This window comes from Ursus americanus, chromosome 33, assembly GCF_024610735.1.
Source record: "Ursus americanus isolate L20-20 chromosome 33, mUrsAme1.1.p, whole genome shotgun sequence".
Taxonomy (NCBI): Eukaryota; Metazoa; Chordata; class Mammalia; order Carnivora; family Ursidae; genus Ursus; species Ursus americanus.
Genome location: NC_142159.1, coordinates 20200512 through 20220775, shown reverse-complemented (window position 1 = coordinate 20220775; position 20264 = coordinate 20200512). Strand labels below are relative to the sequence as shown.

Here is a 20264-nt window from a genome sequence, read left to right as displayed (position 1 = left end):
GGAGCCGGGCAGGCAGCTTATACGACTAAGTCCCTTGCACAGAAGGAAAGAGGAAAGAGATGGTGTGATGGGCTGGCCATGACACAGCTTGCAGAATGATCCCAGTGTCAAAAGACCCGAAGAGGGTAGGGTCTGGTACCCCAGCACTGAGTGCACTGCTCGTCCTGACTACTCTGTGACTATGGGTTGGATGAATGACCCTGCATCCTTGCCCCTAAGAACCATCAGAATATCCCAGAACTTCCAATGCTTTAGCATCCTGATTGCATCTCCCAGACTCCCCCCTCACTCCCAGGAGTGATGTGGACAATGGGTTGGGATTTGGGCCTGAGAACACCTGCTTCCCCCGAAGGCCGTGAGAGGAGCCCTGCTCTGCAGGTCGGGAGGTGCAGGTGCTGTCCCCAGACCCTCACTAGGTTGAGGTCTCATTTACAGCTTGTCACTTTCCTTCTTGAAGACTCAGGTCTCCCAACTATGGGTGGGCAGCATCGTCAGGGGGGCACCAAGAATGTGTGCTGAATGAGGGGCTCGGGGTCCCAATGAGGAGCATGGAATGTTCCATCAGGTCAGGTTCGCAGGTGGGACTAGGGAGGCAGCTTGCCAGATGAGGGTCAGGGCACCTGGAGACTGGGCTGTGGCCACCCCTGGTGATGTGTCCCTTCTAGGCCCTGGTAATCCTTTCATAGAGCTTCTCGACCCCGGGGAACCTCCAGATGGATGCTGGCCTCTGACCTGATGTAGGTCAAAGCCTTCCACCGGGGTTTTAGGGTACCTACTGCCAGTAGCTGAGGCCTGGGAACCTGGGTCTAGGCCATGAGGAATGATTCGCAGGAAAGAAGTCATCTTCAGTCCCAGGCTCTATCTCTTTTTTCTAAATGTGAGGCTGGGGAGGCAAAGAGGAAGGGAACGAACGGTTGTATGATACGTCAAGCCTCTGTTAGACTCCTGACCTACGTACGTGACTTTCTTTCCATACGGGAAGTGTCAGTGTCCCAGGAAATTTGAGAGAGGGGTGCAGTATTTTGGCCAAGATCATGAACGCAGGCTTTGAGTCTCCCCTGTCCTCTGCATCCCTCTCCCCTCTTCTCCCTGCTCTCCACGCCTCCCTCACCTCCTCTCTTGTCTCCTTCCTTCCCCCACCCCCTGTCTTTCCCTCTTCTCCTCTTCGTCTGGGTCCCTGGAAGGTACCCAAGACTCACAACGACCTCTGCACCCTCGGGGGATATGAGCAGCCCTCCTAAGCAGCAGTGTCCTCATTTCACTCTCCCTTTGTGACCCTGGACTTCCGCCCCGGCTATTCAGGGTGGCGGGTTCCTACCGCCCTCTCCCCTCTGCCAACAAAAGCCAACCATAATCCTGCCTTCCTGCCCGCCCCCTCCATCCTCCCTCATTCTTCTTCCACTGCTCCAGGCCTGTGGCTGCTTTCACAGCAGGCCTGTGGGATTCGGGCCAAGTTTGCCAGGAAGGACTGGGATGGCTGGGGAGGGGGAGACTGCTGACCTACATGCCCTTGGGGCTCTCGGTTCTTTGCTCACCCCAACAGCTGCACCTGCGAGCTCCTCACTGAGTGTCCTGGCGGGTGTTCTGCAAAGATGTGGGGGCCGCTGAGAGGAGGGAGTGTTCTGTCTCTACCCCAGAACTGCTTCTTAGGGGGCCGTCATCACCCACCCTGGAGCTCTGCTTCGAGCTCCCCTGGGAGAGATCCTGCACTCCGCAGATGCTCATGGGGAGAGCGGAGAGCTCTGGCTCCGCAGTCAGCGCTGCCACTTGGCATGAGTTGAAGCCAGTCAGTGCCTCCACTTCACCATCTGCAAAATGGGTACAAGAGTAGTAACTACCGTGTAGAGTCATCAGGACGTTGTATGCCTGGGAAGGGCTTAGGCACTGGGTCTGGCTCATAGGGAGGGGCTAGCAGGTGGATACAGCTACTACTGAGCTGAAGTCTGTCTGGCTTCCTCCGTTGTCTGGAAATGGAAAGTCACTGGAGGGGGAGGGTTGCTGGCATGGTTAGTCCCGGGAAGAAAATCTCCTTACCCAGACCGCCATGATTCCAGGGTTGGGTACAATGCCCGCTAGGGTAGCCTGAACAAACTGTCCACAAATTTATTCATTCAACGAATGATGAGCATCTGCTGTGTGCCTGGCACTGTTTGAAGGGCTAGGATTCAGTGGTGACAAGACACAGATGGCCTGTGTCCTCAACGAGCTTATTGTATGGCAGAAGAAGACAATCAATGAGCATTGAACAAATGATCTGAGATGCATACGTGCTATGAGAGAAAGTGTGGTAATCAGTTTGGAGCCAAACCAAAGGGAGGGGCTGCTTCAGGTGGGGAGCGGGGGCAAGCCCCTCTAGAGAGCTGGCATCTGACTGAGACCTGAATGGGGAGAAGGACCTGGGCATAGGTGGGACAGGGCAAGAGCCCTGTGGGCAGGAGGCGCAGCACATGTCAAGGCCCTGAGGTGGGAAGCAGCTTGGCTTAGTCGCAAGAGAATGAGGCCAGTGGAGATTTGTGAATGAAGTCAAAGCAGGGAAGGATGGGGTTTGGGGGGACCAGGCAGGGGATAGACCATGCCATTTATGCCACAGTCAGGAGTTCAGACTTTGTCCGGAGAACTACCGGAAGTCAGTGGAGAGCTCCAGGCAGGGGGTCACATGGTCTGATGGGCTGTAAGTCTGGCTTCTGGGTGGAAGCTAGATGGAAAAGGAGCAAGATGGTGGCAGGGAGGCCACCAAGAGGCTATTGCCATGGTCCCAGAGAGAGAGGGCGGTGGCTCCGCCCAGGGCTGCAGCAGGTGGCAGGGTCAGAAGCCATTGGATTCAAGATACATTTGGAGGTGAAGCCAGGAGGACCTGTAGCGGGTGGGTCCATCCAGGTCACACCCCAAGAACAGCCACAGTGGGAGAAGCTCCCTTGCAGCCCAGTGTCCAAGATCAAGGCTCAAAGGACTGGTAAAGCGGTGTCCCTGTACCTGCCTCTCTGGGGTGACAAGTGTTCAGCCTGTCTGTCTCATCAAAGCTGAGAGTCAGCACTGATATATTTGAGGGCATGAGAGTGACACGCTGAGTTATGGGGAAGTGGCCCTGAACCAGTGAATCCCCGTCTTCAGAGTGCTGGGAGGGTCTCTGGCGGTGGCAGGCTGTCTCCACTGATGAAACCGATAAAGACAAGTCACGCAGGCGGATGGCATATGCATACACCAAGGCACTCATCTGCCGAGCCGGTGAGGGACGCAGGGCCCCAGCAAGGCGTGGAGCACCTGGAAAGCTGTCCTAATGGACTTACGGCACGCCCCTAGCATCGCTGCCCGCTCCGGGAAGCTGTGGGCAAACAAGGACTGAGGACCTGCTTTGATGGACATAAGTCTCTATCAGCTAGGAAACCCGAGGTTCGGAGAACTGCAATTTTTATCTTCCGTGTTATTTCCAAGACTTACGGCATGCCCCTAGCATCGCTGCCCGCTCCAGGAAGCTGTGGGCAAACAAGGACTGAGGACCTGCTTTGATGGACATAAGTCTCTATCAGCTAGGAAACCCGAGGTTCGGAGAACTGCAATTTTTATCTTCCGTGTTATTTCCAAGACTTACGGCATGCCCCTAGCATCGCTGCCCGCTCCAGGAAGCTGTGGGCAAACAAGGACTGAGGACCTGCTTTGATGGACATAAGTCTCTATCAGCTAGGAAACCCGAGGTTCAAAGAACTGCAATTTTTATCTTCCGTGTTATTTCCAAGGGGATCCGAATACGCAGCGAGAGCCGGAAAATACAGGTCCTTTTAAAAGCCAGCTTTATAGACATTCTGGAAAATGGCATCATTAAGCCCCAGTGAATGCGGCGAAAGTTCTTCCAGAAAACTTAGTGAGAGGAGGGGGAGCCAGCGGCCCGCCCACAGGGGGATGAAGGGTGTGGGCAGGTCAGCCTGGGAACACGAAATGTCCTACTCGTGGTGGTGGTTGGTTTGGAAATCAAAGTGATTGTCCTTGGAGACCCATACGTTATAAATTACCCCTTATTTGCTCCTTCCCTCCCTCTCCTTTTTTTCCTACCGTGGTCTCTCGGGTCACCCGCTAGGATGCCAGGTATAGGAGATGCAAAGAAAAGAAAAAAGTGAAAAATAAATGCTAATAACACCTCCACGCTTATGAACGCAAACACAGGATTCAGATGAAGCTTTTTTAAGGGAAGAGGCCAGGAAGTTAAGTTTTGTTTGGTGGCCCTGGGGCCGCTTGGGCATTGACCCCAGTGCAGATTTCCCTTTCATCCCAGCCCTTCAGGCCTTGGCAGCTGGGCGGGCACCCCTTCTCCTTGCCGGGGCAGGGGTGGGGGGTGCTCCCCTTTCGGCTACCAGGGGCAGACTTCGCCCTGGGCACTCGGGGGACCGGAGGTCAGGACTGCTCTTCCCCAGCACCAGATGGGCAGAGGGAGGATGAAAGTGGAAGGCTGAGTCCTGCTTTTTTGTCCTTTGTGGCTAAAGATAGAGATGTGCCAGGGTGACGTGTGACTCTGTTTGCTGGGCCGAGAAACAAGCTCACCGCCCTCTCCACCATCCCTGGGTACAGGCTTGGTAAAAAGTTGCTTTGTTTGAAAATCAATTTTGAAACATTACACTGGACACAAAATGTAAGTTAAAAGTGACAATCCCATTAATCTCACATTAGGAAGTAACATTTATTGAATGCTTACTCTGTGATAGACTCTGGGCTGAGTGCTTTACAGGTACTTTTAACCCAGTGAGGGAGGCAGCTTTATTGTTCCATTTTACAGTTGGGGAAACCAAAGTCCTGGGGGCATTAAGCCATCTGCTAAAGGTCATACAGGTAGGGCAGGATTCTTGACTTAATCGCCCCTCTTTTCCAGTGCCTGGCATCCAGTGGGCGCATATGCTGGTGGAGGGCTGGCATCTCGGCTGGTTGGTTAGTTGGCTGATGAGCTCATTGGACTGGTTAAGCAGCAAGATTGTGAGGGGCCCAGCCTGGAGTCAGCAGACCCAGATTCCAGCCCCCGTGCAGCCACTTCCGAGCTGTGCGGCCTTGTGGAAATGACTTCCCCTCTGCATGGGTCCTCAGAAGAGGGACGCAGGACTTGCCTCCCACGGTTTGGGTTTTGGATTGAGGGGATAAAAGCATCTAAAAGCCGGGTGCATGGTAGACACTTAATAATAGCTGCTGCGAGCAGAGTTCCAGCCGGGAGGACAGCTTTGCAAGCCGGTTCCAAAAACAAGAGCCACATGGACGTGGGTTTGCAGGATTCGGGAAGTCTGCACCCCCATCAGGCAACAGCACAGACAGGTCCGTGTGCTGCGTGTCAGATTCCCGGCTGGAGAAGCCACTGCTTGGGTCCCTCCAGATGCAAAGAAGTTGTTGCCCACCCACCCTGAGATGCGTCCATCTTCCTGCTGGTGCCACTGTCCCCAAAGCTGGCTGTTCCCCATGGGGCAGAAAATGCACTTTGAGCAGAAACACTCCTGCTGGCTTGTCTTGCTGCCACCCGCAAAATGGGACCAAGTAGCAAGGACCCCGCTTTGCAGCTAGAAATGTCCCGCGGGCCTGTGTCCAGGAAATCCTCCAAGGGTTTGCTAACCAAATATTAACAATAAGGATAAACCAAATACTTCATGCAAATGCTTAGTAAGAAAATGGCGCACCACGTGAATTCAGCTTGCCATTAACTTCCTGGGGGAACATGGATATGAACAGTGGACAATTGAACAGTCTAACAGAATATGATTGCCCTTGAAGTATCTGGGGTTTTTTTTTTCCTCATTCTTACTCTGTCTTCTCTGAGCAGGCCGACTTTCCTAATCACTTCGCGAAAAGTGGATGTTAAAATTTGTTTTCCTTGACTTAGTTGGCAGTGGGAGGACAGGAGCGGGACACCCAGGCACGTGCCACATAGTAGGGAAAGAGCTTCAGAAGTGAGCTGTGAATAAAAGCAGACGTGTGGACCAACGGAACAGAATTGAGAGCCCAGAAATAAATCCGTGCATATACGGTTACCTAATATTTGGCAAGGGAGCCAAGGATACTCAATGGGGAAAGACAGTCTCTTCAATAAATGATATTGGGAAAAGTGGATATTCACACGGAAAAGGATGGCACTGGACCCCTGTCTTACACCACTCACAAAAATAAACTCAAAATGGGTTAAGGATGCAAATGTAAGACCCAGAATCATAAAACTCCTAGAAGAAAACAGAGGGGGGAAGCTCCCTGACATTGGTCTTGGAGATGATTTTTTGGGTATGATACCAAAAGCACAAGTAGGAAAAGCAAAAATCAACACATGGGACTAAATCAAACCATACTGAAATGCCTCTGCACAGCAGAAGAAACATCCAACAAAATGAAAAGGCAGCCGACCGAGTGGGAGAAAATATTCTCAAGCCATCGTATAGCCGGTAAGGGGCTAAGATCCAAAGTATATAAGGAACTCAGACAATTCAATATAAAAAAAATCCATTTCAGAAATGGGCAGAGGAACTGAATAGACATGTTTCCAAAGAAGACATTGAAATGCCCAAGTACAAGAAGAGGTGCTCAGGATCGCTCATCATCAAGGACACGCAAACCAAACCACCGTAAGATGTCACTTCACACTTACGAGGACGGCTAGTATCAAAAAGACAAGAAATAACAAATTAAGTGAGGACGTGGAGAAAAGGGACCCTCATGCACTGTTGGCGGGAATGCAAACTGGTGCGGCCACTCCGGAGAACAGCGTGGAGGTTCCTGAGACAAATTCAGTATAGAATTACCACGTGATCCAGGCCCTGCACCTTGGGGTACGCATGCAAAGGAAACGAAAACTCAAGAAGAGACCTGCGCACCCGTGTTCACTGCAGCATTATTTGCAAGAGCCGAGACATGGAAACAACCTCAGTGTCCATCAACAGTTGAGTGAATAAGAAAAATGTCACACACACACACACACACACACACACACACACACACACACACACAGAGGAATATTACACAGCCATAAAAAATAAGGAAATTCCGACATTTGCCACAACATGGATGAACCTGGAGGACATTATGCTAAGTGAAATAAGCCTTCAGAGAAAGACAGATACCCCCATGGTATCACTCCTATGTGGAATATGAAAAAAAGTCAGACTCCCAGAAATAGAGAGTAGAATGGGGGGTACCAGGGGCTGAGGGGTGGGGGACATGGGGAGCTATTGGTGATTAGAGGGTGTAAACTTCTAATTATAAGAGGAGTAAGTTCTGAGGATCTAACATACGAATGGTGACAGTTGTTAACGATACCGTGTTCTACTCACCAAGTTGCTGAGCGAGTAGATTTTTCCATGTTCTCACCACACCATCACCACGAAATGGGAATTACGTGAAGGATGTGTTAGCTGACCTTAGTGTGGTAAACATTTCACAATGTATACGTGTATCAAATCGTCGCAGGGTACACCTTAACCTCACACAGCGCCAATGTGAATTTTATCTCAATAATGCTGGGGGTTGGGGGAGAAAGAAGAGAATTATGGCGCAGCTGGTGACCGGGGAGGGAGCCTCATGCCGCCCAGGTGTCCCGAGCTCGTTGTAGCCTCCAGCCACTTTGACGTCTGTCCCGTAACATGAAAATGTTTAAACGGGCATGCTTCTATTTTTTTCAATGTCGTGCAACAGAACGACTGATTTTTTTTTAAGTGCCCATCAGTTGTAACAGGCAAGTTAATTCTTAAAATTAAAAATCACTGATTTCAGTCTTACCGGTGATCTCCTATTTTTCTAGAGGACAAGTTGGTGACCCTAGGCTGAGGTTAGGTGGCACTGGAATAATCCCAGGCTGCCCTTGGTTACAGTGTCACCGGATAGGCCTCCCTCTTCTGCAGATCTGGGGGGAGGGAGCGTTTTCTGAAGCAGAGCAGATGTAGGTCAGATTGAAGTATTCAGCTTGGCAGTCTCCCTACTGACGGGTCAACACTCTTCCCCCCCCTGGTGCCCCAGCGCTGGGACTTTACCAAGACCGAGATGAGCAAAATGAAGCCCCCGCCCCCAGGGGGCGCCCTGTCCGTGGAGGAAGAATGGCCCCTAGGAAATGCCCTAAGACTTCTCCGCTCAGAGTGTGGCACTCGACAGTGTGTGGTCCCCGGACCAACGGCATATGCGTCTCCCGGGAGCTCGTTGCTGGAAAGGCAGAACGTCAGACCCCACCCCAAAATCTGTGTTTTAACAAGGTCCCCAGGAGATGCATACGCCCAGCGAAGACTGAGAAGTGCTGTGCGATGAGGCCCTCATACCCTTAGAGGGCCAACTGAGTTTGAAAAAATGCTCTAGGTACAAAGAAGAAGGCGTTTGGGGCGCCTGGGTGGCTCAGTTGGTTAAGTGTCTGCCTTCGGCTCAGGGCATGATCTTGGGGTCCTGGGTTCGAGCCCCGCGTCGGCCTCCCTGCTCGGCAGGGAGTCTGCTTCTCCCTCTCCCTCTGCCCCTCTCCTCCGATCATGGTCTCTCTGTCTCTCTCTGAAATATATGATACGTATATATCTTAAAAGAAGAAGGAAAAGGTGAAGGAGAAGGAGGAGGAGAAGAAGAAGGCGGCATGATTACTCCGCCCGGGCATGTCCTGACTGCTTCCAGAAAGAAGTGTCCTCTGAGCTGGGTTGGAAGGGAAGAAGGAAAGGTTTCAAAGGAGGCAGAAAGGAGGCATTTCCAGACACTCGGCTCAGCTGTGTCTCACCTGAAGTGGGGGCACCATCCCTGTACCCCCCATGTCTCCCCAGAGCCCACGTGCCCCCTACAGAGTATCTCTGGTCCCATTTTCACTAGTGCCGTGGACTGACCTTTACTCCATCAACCTGGGCCGGGACTCCGTGTGAAATGTCACAGCTTCTGCCCTCTGTGCTGGCATCGTGCGGGGCACCTTACCTGCTTGATTTCATTTGTTCTTAAACACAACTGTCTCAGAAGATTCTAGAGAGGCAGAGTTGCAGAAGAGTTAAGAGAGCATGTCCACTGGAGCCAGACTGCCTAGGTTCAAATCCTACCTCATTACCTACTAGAAGCATCCTTAGAAAAGTTAGAGCTCATTTGCTGGCCCGTACCTTGACGTTTCCTCTTCTAGAAAATGAAACTAGTGATGGCAGCTACTTCCTAGGGTTTCTGTGAGGATTACGTACGTCACATACAGTTTGGTGCCTTGGCAGATGGTAAGTTCTCGAGGTGATGGTCGTTATTATTCTTACTATCCCCATTGAACGGATGAGGAGACCAAGGCTCTAAGAATTTAAAAGTGACTTCTCCAGGGTCACAGTTCCACCCCTGCTACCTTTGCAAGGATCCCCATGGGCTCAGCCTCCGGTCTCCCACTTAGCTTGACTTGGAGACCCCTTACACTCTGCCCGCCCCCCCAATATCCTCCAATATCAGGCCCTCGTGTTCCAGCCAGTTTCCCTTGAACCAACAGAAAACCTCTCATCGTGGATTTGTGCCTCTGAGCCTGTTACTGCCACCACACCTTTGCCTGGGCTCCTTCCTCTGCCCAGAACCCCGCCTCCCCATCTCTGCCTTTCCTAATTGCACCTTCCGAAACCAGGGCTAAGAACACCTGCACCTCTGTGGATATACGTGGCTGGAGGAGCCCCTTCCTCTTTATTTCCCTCCCTCCTCGGGGGGGCCACCTCTTGCACACCTGGAGGGCTGGGCTGTGTTTTGCACATCCTTGCTTTCTCCCACTTTTCTAACGCAATGTTCAGTATGCAGTCAGTGCTTCATAAATGCATGGTGAACAAATGCCTGGCCCTAGCCCCATTCAGGCCAGTTAGCTCCTGGTTTCCAGGACGGCTCTGGGTTGTCCATGGCCTGTGGGTCTCTCTGTCTCTCTCTGCTCGACCCCTTCTAACATTCATTCCCTACCCTGAATCACAAGGGGCTGCCACAGTGTGTCCTTTCCCCTTAGCTCCGCCAAGGGAGTGCTCCAGGCCTTTCACGATTACAGAAAAGGACTTGGTGCACAGGGCCGACAGGGGTGACCCTCCGTCTCAGGGTCCTGCTCCTGGCCTGGGGGCTCTTGGTGCCTCTCGACACTGCTCAGGGACTCCCGACCTCACATTCGAGGCTGAATAATTCTTCATGCATCTTGTGCACTGTAGGATGTCCAGAAGCATCCCTGGCCTCTACCCACTAGCTGCCGGAAGTAACCTCCCTCCCCGATTGTGACAACCAAAAATGTCTCCATACAAATGCCCCCAGGTTGAGAACCACCGGTGACCAGGATGAGAGAGGGGTGACTTCAGCCCAGGAGGCTAGAGAGAGGCCTTTGGAACCCCCAAGCCTAGATGCAGGGAGGTCACACGCACGGAAAGATGTCTGAGAGTGATGAATGAGAGGGAGTGTCCCTAGATCTGGCCAGTCATTGCCGGGTGGAAACGTGGTCCATCTTTGGCCAGATCTTGAAACTCTTCAAGAGAAACCAGAAATCCTGTCTTTTATGTGAAATCCCCTGATTTTAAATGTTGGCAGCTAATGTGAATTTTTTTTAAGACATTGTGGGAAAAACAAAATATGTCTGTGAGCCAAGTGTGGGCTGCTGGCTGCCAGTCTTGCCAACCTTCCTGTAGACCAAGCTCCTGTTCTAGAAGCTTCAGGTGGCTCATGCCACCCCTGAGCCCTCAGGTCCCTACTCTCTCTGCCATGATTTGTGTCTTAGGTACCATGCACCAGCCCCACGCCAGGTCTCTGGACCACACAGACACTCCCTGCTGCCCACATTGGCAACTCCACCCCCTCCAAAGTCCAGCTTCAAGTAGTTGGAGGGTTCTAGATTCCTGAAGGTGAGAGAATATGGGAAGTACTCCAAAAAGGGACTCAAGAAGCCTGATGCTGGCACGGTTGTGCTGTGTGACCTTAGGCAATCACTCCCCACTCTCTGGGCTTCAGTTGCCTCCTGTCCAATGTTTGTAGAATGAAGAAAGAACAGGCAGGTTGAATGAATGCTCTGTTCTTGGGACTTGAATGAGCATTTCCCCTCGGCAGTGCAGAGCCCCAGCTGGCTTGCCCAGTGCCCAGAGGGCAGCTTTGTCCTCTCACTGACCTGGGCAGGGACAAGCTGGCTGTACCTCCCAGCTCAGGACCCTGCATCTCAGAGCAGAGAGTCTGGGTCGTCTCTCATGGGCTCTCTCCTCTGTGCGATTAGCTTATTGCTGCTGGAGGCTGCTCGAAGGGTAGAAACCCACCCTCCTGGCCTGGGCGGGGTCAGATGGTTGGCCCCTACTGGTGCTGATGGCAAAGCTCTGGTTAATGACAAGGGCCCCCTGCCAGAAGATACTCACAGCCACAGGACGGCTCAGGTGGGCTGGCCTGTCTGTAATCCTAGGACAGCTTCCCAGCTGGCTCTGTGGCTGCGAGGAGCTTGGGCTATAGGCTGATAGGACGTCCTGTCCAGCCTCCTAACTGTATAGATGGCAGGGAGACCCAGGGAGGGAGAAGAGTCTGCCCAAGGTCACCCAGCCCATGGAGCAGACACCAACATCTCCTGCCCTGTCTGATCTGTCACATTGGGATCTCCCGGGAGTGGGCACTGGTGAGGTCTATGAGACAGACAGACGGACAGATGGACTCAGGATAAGCACTGACTTTGCCTGTCATTAACTATGACCTAAGACTAGTGGTTTAAACTCCATGTCTGGAGCACCCAAGCAGGTCACTTACATGAGTGAGGGAGCCAGGGGTTGAGACCATAGGGAGCGGTAGGGATGATGGGGTACGGGTTGTTACACTGTTACCATGTGGGGTGGAATATGGGTTCACTATTACCAAACTTCCTGATTTTTCCAAAGTAAAGCTAAATGTCTGAGCTTTTTGGTGTAAATTACCCTTGTTTTAAAATGTTGGCAATTCAGGGGCGCCTGGGTGGCATAGCAGTTAAGCGTCTGCCTTCGGCTCAGGGCGTGATCCCGGCGTTATGGGATCGAGCCCCACATCAGGCTCCTCTGCTAGGAGCCTGCTTCTTCCTCTACCACTCCCCCTGCTTGTGTTCCCTCTCTCGTTGGCTGTCTCTCTCTCTGTCGAATAAATAAATAAAATCTTTAAAAAAAAAAAAATGTTGGCAATTCAGGACACCTGAGTGGCTCAGTCACTTAAGTGTCTGCCTTTGGCTCAGGTCAGGATCCCAGGGTCCTGGGATCAAGCCCCACGTCGGGCTCCCTGTTCATCAGGGAGCGCTTCTCCTTCTCCCTCTGCCTGCTGCTCCCCCTGCTTGTGCTCTCTCCCTCTCTCTCTGTCAAATAAATAAATAAAAATCTTTAAGATAAAATAAAATGTTGGCAACTGGTGTTTTAAATGTTTTTTAATGGAGTGCTAGGAAAAGAAAATACATTCCTAGGCCACATTTGGCTCTAGGGCCACCAGTGCGCAATCTCTGCTCCCTTCTCTTACCCTTGGCTTACTCTGCTTTAAAATGGGTATAATAACAGTATCCCTTTCTTGCAGGTAAGTTGCGGGATTAAATGCAACCGTGCCTCTAGAGGGTTCTTCGTAACACGAGCCCTACAGTGAATGGAACCTATTGCTATTTATCAGGACATGGGACTCTTTCCTTAGGGGAAATGGGAAGGGACTAGAGTGATGGAAGGGCATATTAAGTTTGGCACAAGGCAGCTGGGAAGCCCTGAGCTAGAACTCAGGAACTTTTCACAAATCCACAGAATTGATTATGCGCTTGCTGCGTGCCTGGCACTGTGGGCATATTTCAAGTTTAAGACCTGTCCTTGAATGTGCAGGGAGGGTGGGAAGAAGCCGATGCAGCAGCTCGTGGGCTTGTCCTTCACCCCAGGAACGCCTCTGAATCCCTCCACTGGGCCCCTCATCTGGGAGAAATGCTCCACTTTCAAAGCTCAGGTCTTTGAAAACAAAAAAGAATGCAGTTTCTTTCACAGTTAGCAAAACACATTTTTACTTGTTTGCTTTGTTGAGCAAGTTCAGGGGAAGATGCCAGTCCTTCCTATGTATCTGCCTCCTGAAACCAGTTCCAAAGATATTTAAAGGGAAGTTCTGGGAAAAAAAAAAAAGAATTTCGAACAGATTCTAATTAGTCCCATTGGGACTAGAGGCCATTGCAGATTTCTGCCCTGAGAACCTGAGACCAGGGCCTAAAGTTACTTCTTGATGTCCAGAGTGAAGAACATTCTGCGTTTCTCCCTGGGCTTGGCCCACACTGGAGAAGCTTGGGGCAAAGTCAGGCCCATTCCCGGCCTTGCTGGGGGCAACTTACGGCCACAGAAACCCCAGCTCTGCCCGTGTGGCGGTGACGGAGGCCGTGCGTGCTGTGCGTTCAGAGCTGGAGAAGCCAGGAGTTGCTGGGGCTGACGTGCCTGGGTTCTGGTGGGCGGGCAGGCAGGCGGACAGGCAGGTAAAGCAACCTCGGGCGTGTGCGGACAGGCCTCCTGGAGCCCAGGCAGGTGGCCTCCTGACAAGGGAGGGCCCTGGCGTTTGGAGTCTGGGTGCAGAAATCCATCAGGGTGGGGGAGGGGTGGTTATGTAACTGTGACGCCACAGTCACCGAGAAAGTGACCTTGCTATGCTCCACTGCCTCCTTCCTCCCCCCTCAGAAGGACGTGAACATGAAGATCTAGCAGCCCTTCCTCTGGGCACAGGGGTGGCCGTCAAGTTTATCACCGTCAGGGGCATCTGGAGGGCTGTTTAGACACAGACTATCAGGCCCCACCCTTGAGCTTGTGACTCGAGAGGGCGGGGTGGGGTAGAGAATTTGCATTTCTCATAAATGTGTGGGGATGGTGCTGATGCAGCCGGTCCAGGGGTCACACTTGGAGAATCACTGCTCTCCGACTGAGTGAAATCAGTCTGCCTGGGCCCCTGATTTGCTGTGCACACCTGGGCAAGTGTCTGAGCTTCTCTGGGCTTCAGTTTTTCTTAGAAGGAGAAGCTGGCTTTGTCTTTGAGCAACTACCCCTCAGTGTTGGGATGCCTAATTCCTCTTCTCTGGTAGCTAAGAGATCTTCACGTGAAGGGCCCGGTTCTTACCCCATGGTTCCAACTTGCTTTTAGCCACTGCAAGGCTAAGTCGTTCTAGGAGAGATGGACACTTTATATACACAATGGCATATTACATCAGCCATCAAAAAACGAAATCTTACCATTTGCAATGACATGGATGGAACTAGAGGGTATTATGCTAAGCAAAATAAGTCAATCAGAGAAAGACAATTATATGGTTCTACTCATACGTGGAATTTAAAAAACAAAACAGAGGATCATAGGGGAAGGGAGGGAAAAATAAAATAAGACGAAATCAGAGAGGGAGACAAACCATAAGAGGAAACAAACTGAGGGTTGCCGGAGGGGAGGGGGGTGAGGGGGATGTGGTAACTGGGGGCTGGGCATTGAGGAGGGCACTTGATATAATGAGCACTGGGTGTTGTGTGCAACTGATGAATCACTAAACTCTACCTCTGAAACTAAGAATACACGATATGTTAATTAATTGAATTTAAATTAAAAAAAAAAAACCATGTAAGTAACAAGTACCTAGCAGAAGAGTTCCTGGCACAAAGACCGTAGTTCTTAGTAAACAGTACATGTTATTCTTATCTCAGGCACTGACTGGCCCATGGCCGTCTGTGTCTCTTGAGTCACACATAGGAAGTGGAGACACAGGGTCTGAAAATTCACTGTGGTAGACACCAGCCCCATTCCCAGGAGCCACCGACCCCTGTTTAAACTTGCTGTTGAACCGGTTGGAGGTGAAGTACTGCTAGTGGCCACCGGGGGCAGCAAAGGACCCACCCCACCCAGCTACCTTGTGGATCCTTCCCCCAGTCCTGTGTTTAGGAGGTGAGAAAGATCACTCTGTTCCCCACTCCCACCCCCCCACCCCGGCCCACAGGCAGGCATTTTCTGTAACTCTGACATGGGAGGCATTTCCCCAGATAACACCCCTCACTTCTGAGGGTTAGACTCCCAACCCCACATTTACTAGCCACATCATCTTGAATAAGTCCCTTTGTCTCCATAAACCTCAGTTTTCTCATCTGGGACATGAGATAGGGTGGTTTGGAGGGTTGAATGAGCTAGAAAGAGCAGTCCCGGGGCGAAGTGAGCGCTCAGCGGATAACACCTGTTGCCAAAGTAGCATGATGGCTACAAGCATGGAGTCTGCAGCCAGACTATATAAGCTTGAGCTCTGCTTGCAACACCCACTGGCTATGTGCCTTTGGATAAGTGACTTGCCTTCTCTGTGTCTGTCTTCTCATCTGTAAATGGGGATGATAATGATGTGTATAGTATACTTGTATCTCTCAGCGTTGCTGGGAGGGTTAAATGGATGTGTAAAGTTCCTAGAACAAACGAAGTAAGTGCTATGTCAATGTTTGCCAGTATTATTATAAGTCATGGTATTTTGACGTTATTGTTTTTATGCCAAATAAGCTGCAACATTTTAACTTCCTGCAGAAACCTCTTTCCTTGACGTGAACTCCCCAGAAAGAGGCTTAGGGGAGATGGGAGGAGATGTAGTCCCTGGATAAGGACTTTTCCCTTTTGTTGCAGTTGAGAATCTAGCTTGGAACCCGAGATAGTCCGATAGGCCGGACGTGGAGGCCAGCTGCACTCTGTTAAAATGCGTCAATGCCCGGCTTTGCCCGAGGACTGAGCTAAGCCTTGGCCTCCAGAGCAGGCCCTTTGGAAGCCCCCAGACGGGATCAGGATCTTTGCCAGGTCATTTGGGGCCCCGGGAAGATCGTCAAAGGGTACCAGTGAGCCCATGACAGGCGCACAAAAGTGTCCAGCCAGGAAGGCCTCACCAGGACAGATGGCAGGATGGATGTGGGGTAAAATCCTCTGTCCCCGTAGGGCAAAGGTCTAAATAGGTTTGGAGGAAAATCCCGTCTAATCCTCCGGCTGCACCTGTGCCCTCGAGTCCTACTGGGATGGCCAAGGGAAGACCAGCACTGTCCCTGCTGGTGGCCTTGGTCACAAAGGCATCCCAGGGCCTGCCAGAGGCCTTCCAAGTCACAAGGCTGCAGATCTCCATGGAGACAGCAGGTAGTGCCCGCCTGACTTGGAAGCAATGGGAACATCCCTCCAGCCTCCTCCGGCAATGTCCCCCAAGCCCAGTTTTCGAGGCTTTAACCCTGTGCCAGGCACTGTTCAGAGCTCTACATGTGCATTTTGTCATTGAAACCCCCCACCACAGCCCTCCGAGGTAGTAGCCGTGATCCTCCCCGTTTTACAGATGAAGAACTTGAGGCTTCCAGAGGCAAAATCGTTTGTCTGAGATCATACACTAGCGTGTGCCAGAGCCAACATTCAAGTCCTGTGCCCCTAGCCTCTTGCAGTGCGGAGCCTCCAATATGGCCCCCAGTGATGCCTGCTTCCCGGTATTCTTGCCTTCCTATAACCCCTCCCATCGAGGGAGGGTAGGACCTAATGATTCACTTCTGATGAACGAGGAAAGGGTGATGGATGTCATTTCCAAGAGTAGGTTACAAAGAGACTGTGGCGTCCATCTTGCACACACCCTGTCCAGCTCCTTCTCGGAGCCCTGTTGGTGAAGCAAGCCGCCATTTTGTGAGTAGATCTATAGCTCTCTCGTGGCGAGGAACTGAGGGCAGCCTCCAGCCAGCAGCCAACGGGGAGCTGAGGATTTCAGTCCAACAGCCCACGAGGAACTGAATCTTGCCAGAGCCACGTAAGTGAGCTTGGAAGTAGATCTTTCCCAAAGAGAGCCTTGAGTTGACTGTAACCCCAACGGACACCTCGATGGCAACCTGTTGGAAACCTTGAGCCGTAAGCCCCCAGCCACACCTGGATTCCTGACCCACAGAAACCGAGAGATAATACACGCTGGGCCTTCTAAGCTGCTAAGTTTGGGGGCTGATTGGTTATGCAGCAATAGATAACGAATACACTTGCTGTCACTGCGAGTGACACACACAAAACATATGCACACAGCTGACCGTAAGAAGGACAGAAAGACCAGTTCAACCATAGTGGGCAGAACTGGCAAAGTGCTTTCACCTCCACTAACCCAGCCCTTCATTTGGCCTTTACCAGTGAGGCGCTTAGACTGAAAGGCCCTTTTCCACAGTCACACACAAGCTAGTGGGGACCTGGCATTGCTACAGTGGTCTCCAGACTCCCGGCAGGTGTTGCCAGGAGCTCCCGAAGGTGTTACAGACGAAACTGTGCGGATTCCTAGGAATCTAGACTTGCTCCTTTGCCTCAGTTTCAGGTGTTTGGAGAGCCTACAGTCATGTTGGCTGGAAGATCTTAGTAAAATCTCTTCTACAAACACGGAAAGCATAGCCAAGAAAGAAAGAATACCTGAAAAATTCCAGTGGCTTCAAATATTCCACTTTGAGCACATATCAAATATAGCGGGGTCCTTTAATATAATGCTTCAGGGTTTTGTTCTTTAAGTCGAATTATCTTGTCATTTTCTCCAAGATTCTAAAGGAAGTTTCCCTGGAAGCCAAGCGATACTGTGAATGGGAACTGCACTGATCCCTAGCATCCCTGTCCCCAGCGTCCTTTGTGTTTTCTTGGTGGCACCCTGTTGGCATCCTGAGGTCAGGGTCATGGAGAGACCGTCTGGCCTCAGAGCTCAGAACCAGAGCATCCTCCCCACCCTCCGGCGACTGCCATCCTCCCACCCCATTTCCCACTCTGCCACTGCTCCTTAATTAGTTGTCTGGAGGCATGGATGGGGACAGTTCCTGCTGCCTTGCCCAACCCCCCAAATCCTCCCTTCCTGCTGCGTTGCAGAGGCCGACACAATGAACCCTGGAGAAGGACAGAAGGAGCCAAATCTCAGGCCCAGCTGTCTCCAACATCAATTCCCAGCATCCCCCCCGAGAGGCTGGGAAGACCTTCTGGGAGGAGAACCAGCCACATAATTTGCAGACCCCAATGCAAAAGGAACGTGCGAAGCCCCTAGTTCAAAAATAATTGAGAATTTCAAGGCAATGACAGCAGAGCATTTACCCAAGAGCAGGGCCCTTCCACCCAGGGTGCACGCTCAGAAGCTGGGCCTGTCTTGGAGCCTCCAATCAAAAGCACTCTGGAGTTCTCATTCCTGGAGGGCCTGCCCAGGCGCTCAGGGCAGAGAGTGGGTTGTCACTCGGCCCTGGATCTCCTGTTGCAGAACTGAGCAGAAACGTCTCCAGGGTCCAGGGTATCCTCGTAATGAGAAACATACCTCAAGGAAGAAATACCTCCCACCCAAGGCAGATGGTTTTTCTGGAAGGCTGCAGGCTGCCGCTGCTCTCGGAGGTTTGGCTGCTAGCAGACTTGGGAGCAGGGACTGAGAGGCAACACTGACTGGGGGAAGCCTGGGCAGTTCGAGAACCCCCAGAAAGTGAGGGAAGGTGGGTCCAGCTGCCGTCTGAAGTCCTGGTCTTGAGAGTGGCGAACACTCACACATGCACACGCACGCACACACACCACTAGGCCAAAACTCTGCTGAGTAAGGAGAGCAGCGGAGGTCCCCCAGGGCTGCGGGCTTGAGAAACGGCTTGGATTATTGAAATGTAAGTAGAGAGCATCTGAAGGCTTCTGAGAGGTTGCAGAGGGACCAACAGGAGTAGCAGTGAAATGAGCAGTGGTGGCCAATGGGCTAGACAGGAACTTCTAGACCTGTTTACTCTGTTGTTCTTTCTCCTTCTTCTCCTTCTCCCTCTCCCCTTTCTTCTTCGTGTTAAAGAGTTGTCAACATTTTGAACTTAGATTATACCTAAAAATGCATATTCCTAGTAGCTCTAAAAAAAAAAAAAAAAAAGTCTGGTGACTCTGGAGTCACATCCCTGCATGACAGCCATCCGCTGCTTCTTCTTTACTACAGTCCCCACCACTCCCTAAAGTCTCCCTGACACCAAATCCCAGTGGCAAGTGCTACATAGTCATGCTTGTGCTGCTGTTTTCTTGTCATGGAATTAACAGAAAATTGCATGTCTCTATCAAAAGTGGGACGATAGACTAAGAGTTCCATGTACTGCGAGAAATATGGCAAAGAGCATGTTTCTTTGTGGAAGCACCTTCCTACGTGTATTATGCAAAGCGTGTCTAAGCCAAAGAATACAACCTAAATGTCCTTAAGAAACAAACCCCTGTGAGCCCAGTACAGCCCACCTCACTCATTTATGTCCTCAGCTGGGTCCCTGAAGACATCTGGAACAGACACTCTGTGCCGGGTGTTTCCAGAATGCAAGGGCATTCCCAGCTTTTCCCCCCAGGGTGGCTCCGAGCAATCTTTCTTTTGTTCTGTTTTGCCTATTATCCCAGAAAAGGCAAAAGAATTGAAGGATTCCCAGCATCTCCTATCACTTGGTGTGAGGTCAGTTTCCTCCCTTAGCATGGCGTGGGTGTTCAACCCCACGGGTGCTTTTCCTCCCTGGCTGGGTGTTACTGGTAGGCTTTCCTTTGGTGTTACTGGTCAGCTTTCCACTCGGCAGTTAGAGTTCCAAACAGGGGTAAGGGGTCTGAGGCAGCCCTGTGGACCTCTACAACTGGGCCAGTTTTCCCATTATTGGCAGGGTGAGGAAGATGTGGAGGGTGGAAGCTGGTACGGCCATGATGGATGGTGGCCAGACCACAGTGCTTGCGAAGAGGCAGGGCTCCGCACCCACAGACAGGAAAGTGACCTGTGAAAAGTTTTAGACATTTGGGGCCGGGTGGAGGGAAGTCGTTTGTTTCCCACAGCTTGGTGGAGAGCCATATGCCAGTGACCTCGAAATTCCCGGAGCTCAGGCCTGGTCCCCACGGGAACGATAGGTTACAGAGCCAGGCCTGGGTGCCTACTGCCTGGAGGGGGAGGCTGGGGACATCCCTGAGGGAGTGTGAGTTCTCACCTGGCTATGTAGCCTCAGCTCCCCGTGTCTACACCAGGGGAGAAACCAGACTTGCTTCTTGGGGCTGCGGGGAGTTAATTAGTCCTTCTAAAGAGCATCATAATCCCAGATCAAAGGGGGCTCAGGGCTGCAAATTGATTTTACAGTGAGCACCACCAGCCACTGGAGCACCCACTCCAGCGGGCGGGTTTAGGGTTGTAGAACCAAGGTGCCCCCTCTCACCGGGCTTGGCTGGCTGAGTAACTGGCCTCCCATCTGCTCCTGGGGTCCAGGTCCCGGCCTTCCCTGGGAATCACCTCACCTGCCCCATGGCTGTGGCAGACCCGCGTTGAGAAGCATCTCTGATGGTGGGCGGGGTGGGAATTACTGATGCCTCATTTTATAGATGGGGAAACTGAGGCTCGAGGAGGTGAGATGCAGACATAGGGCCCCCACCAGATCGCAGTC

General features: G+C 51.8%; 1 protein-coding gene across 1 annotated transcript in view; it reads left to right on the top strand.

Annotated features, from left to right (window-relative positions):
* The window catches only part of KAZN (kazrin, periplakin interacting protein), a 1013652-nt gene that overhangs the window by 844701 nt on the left and 148687 nt on the right, over positions 1-20264 (top strand). The gene's annotated exons all lie outside the window — the stretch shown is intronic.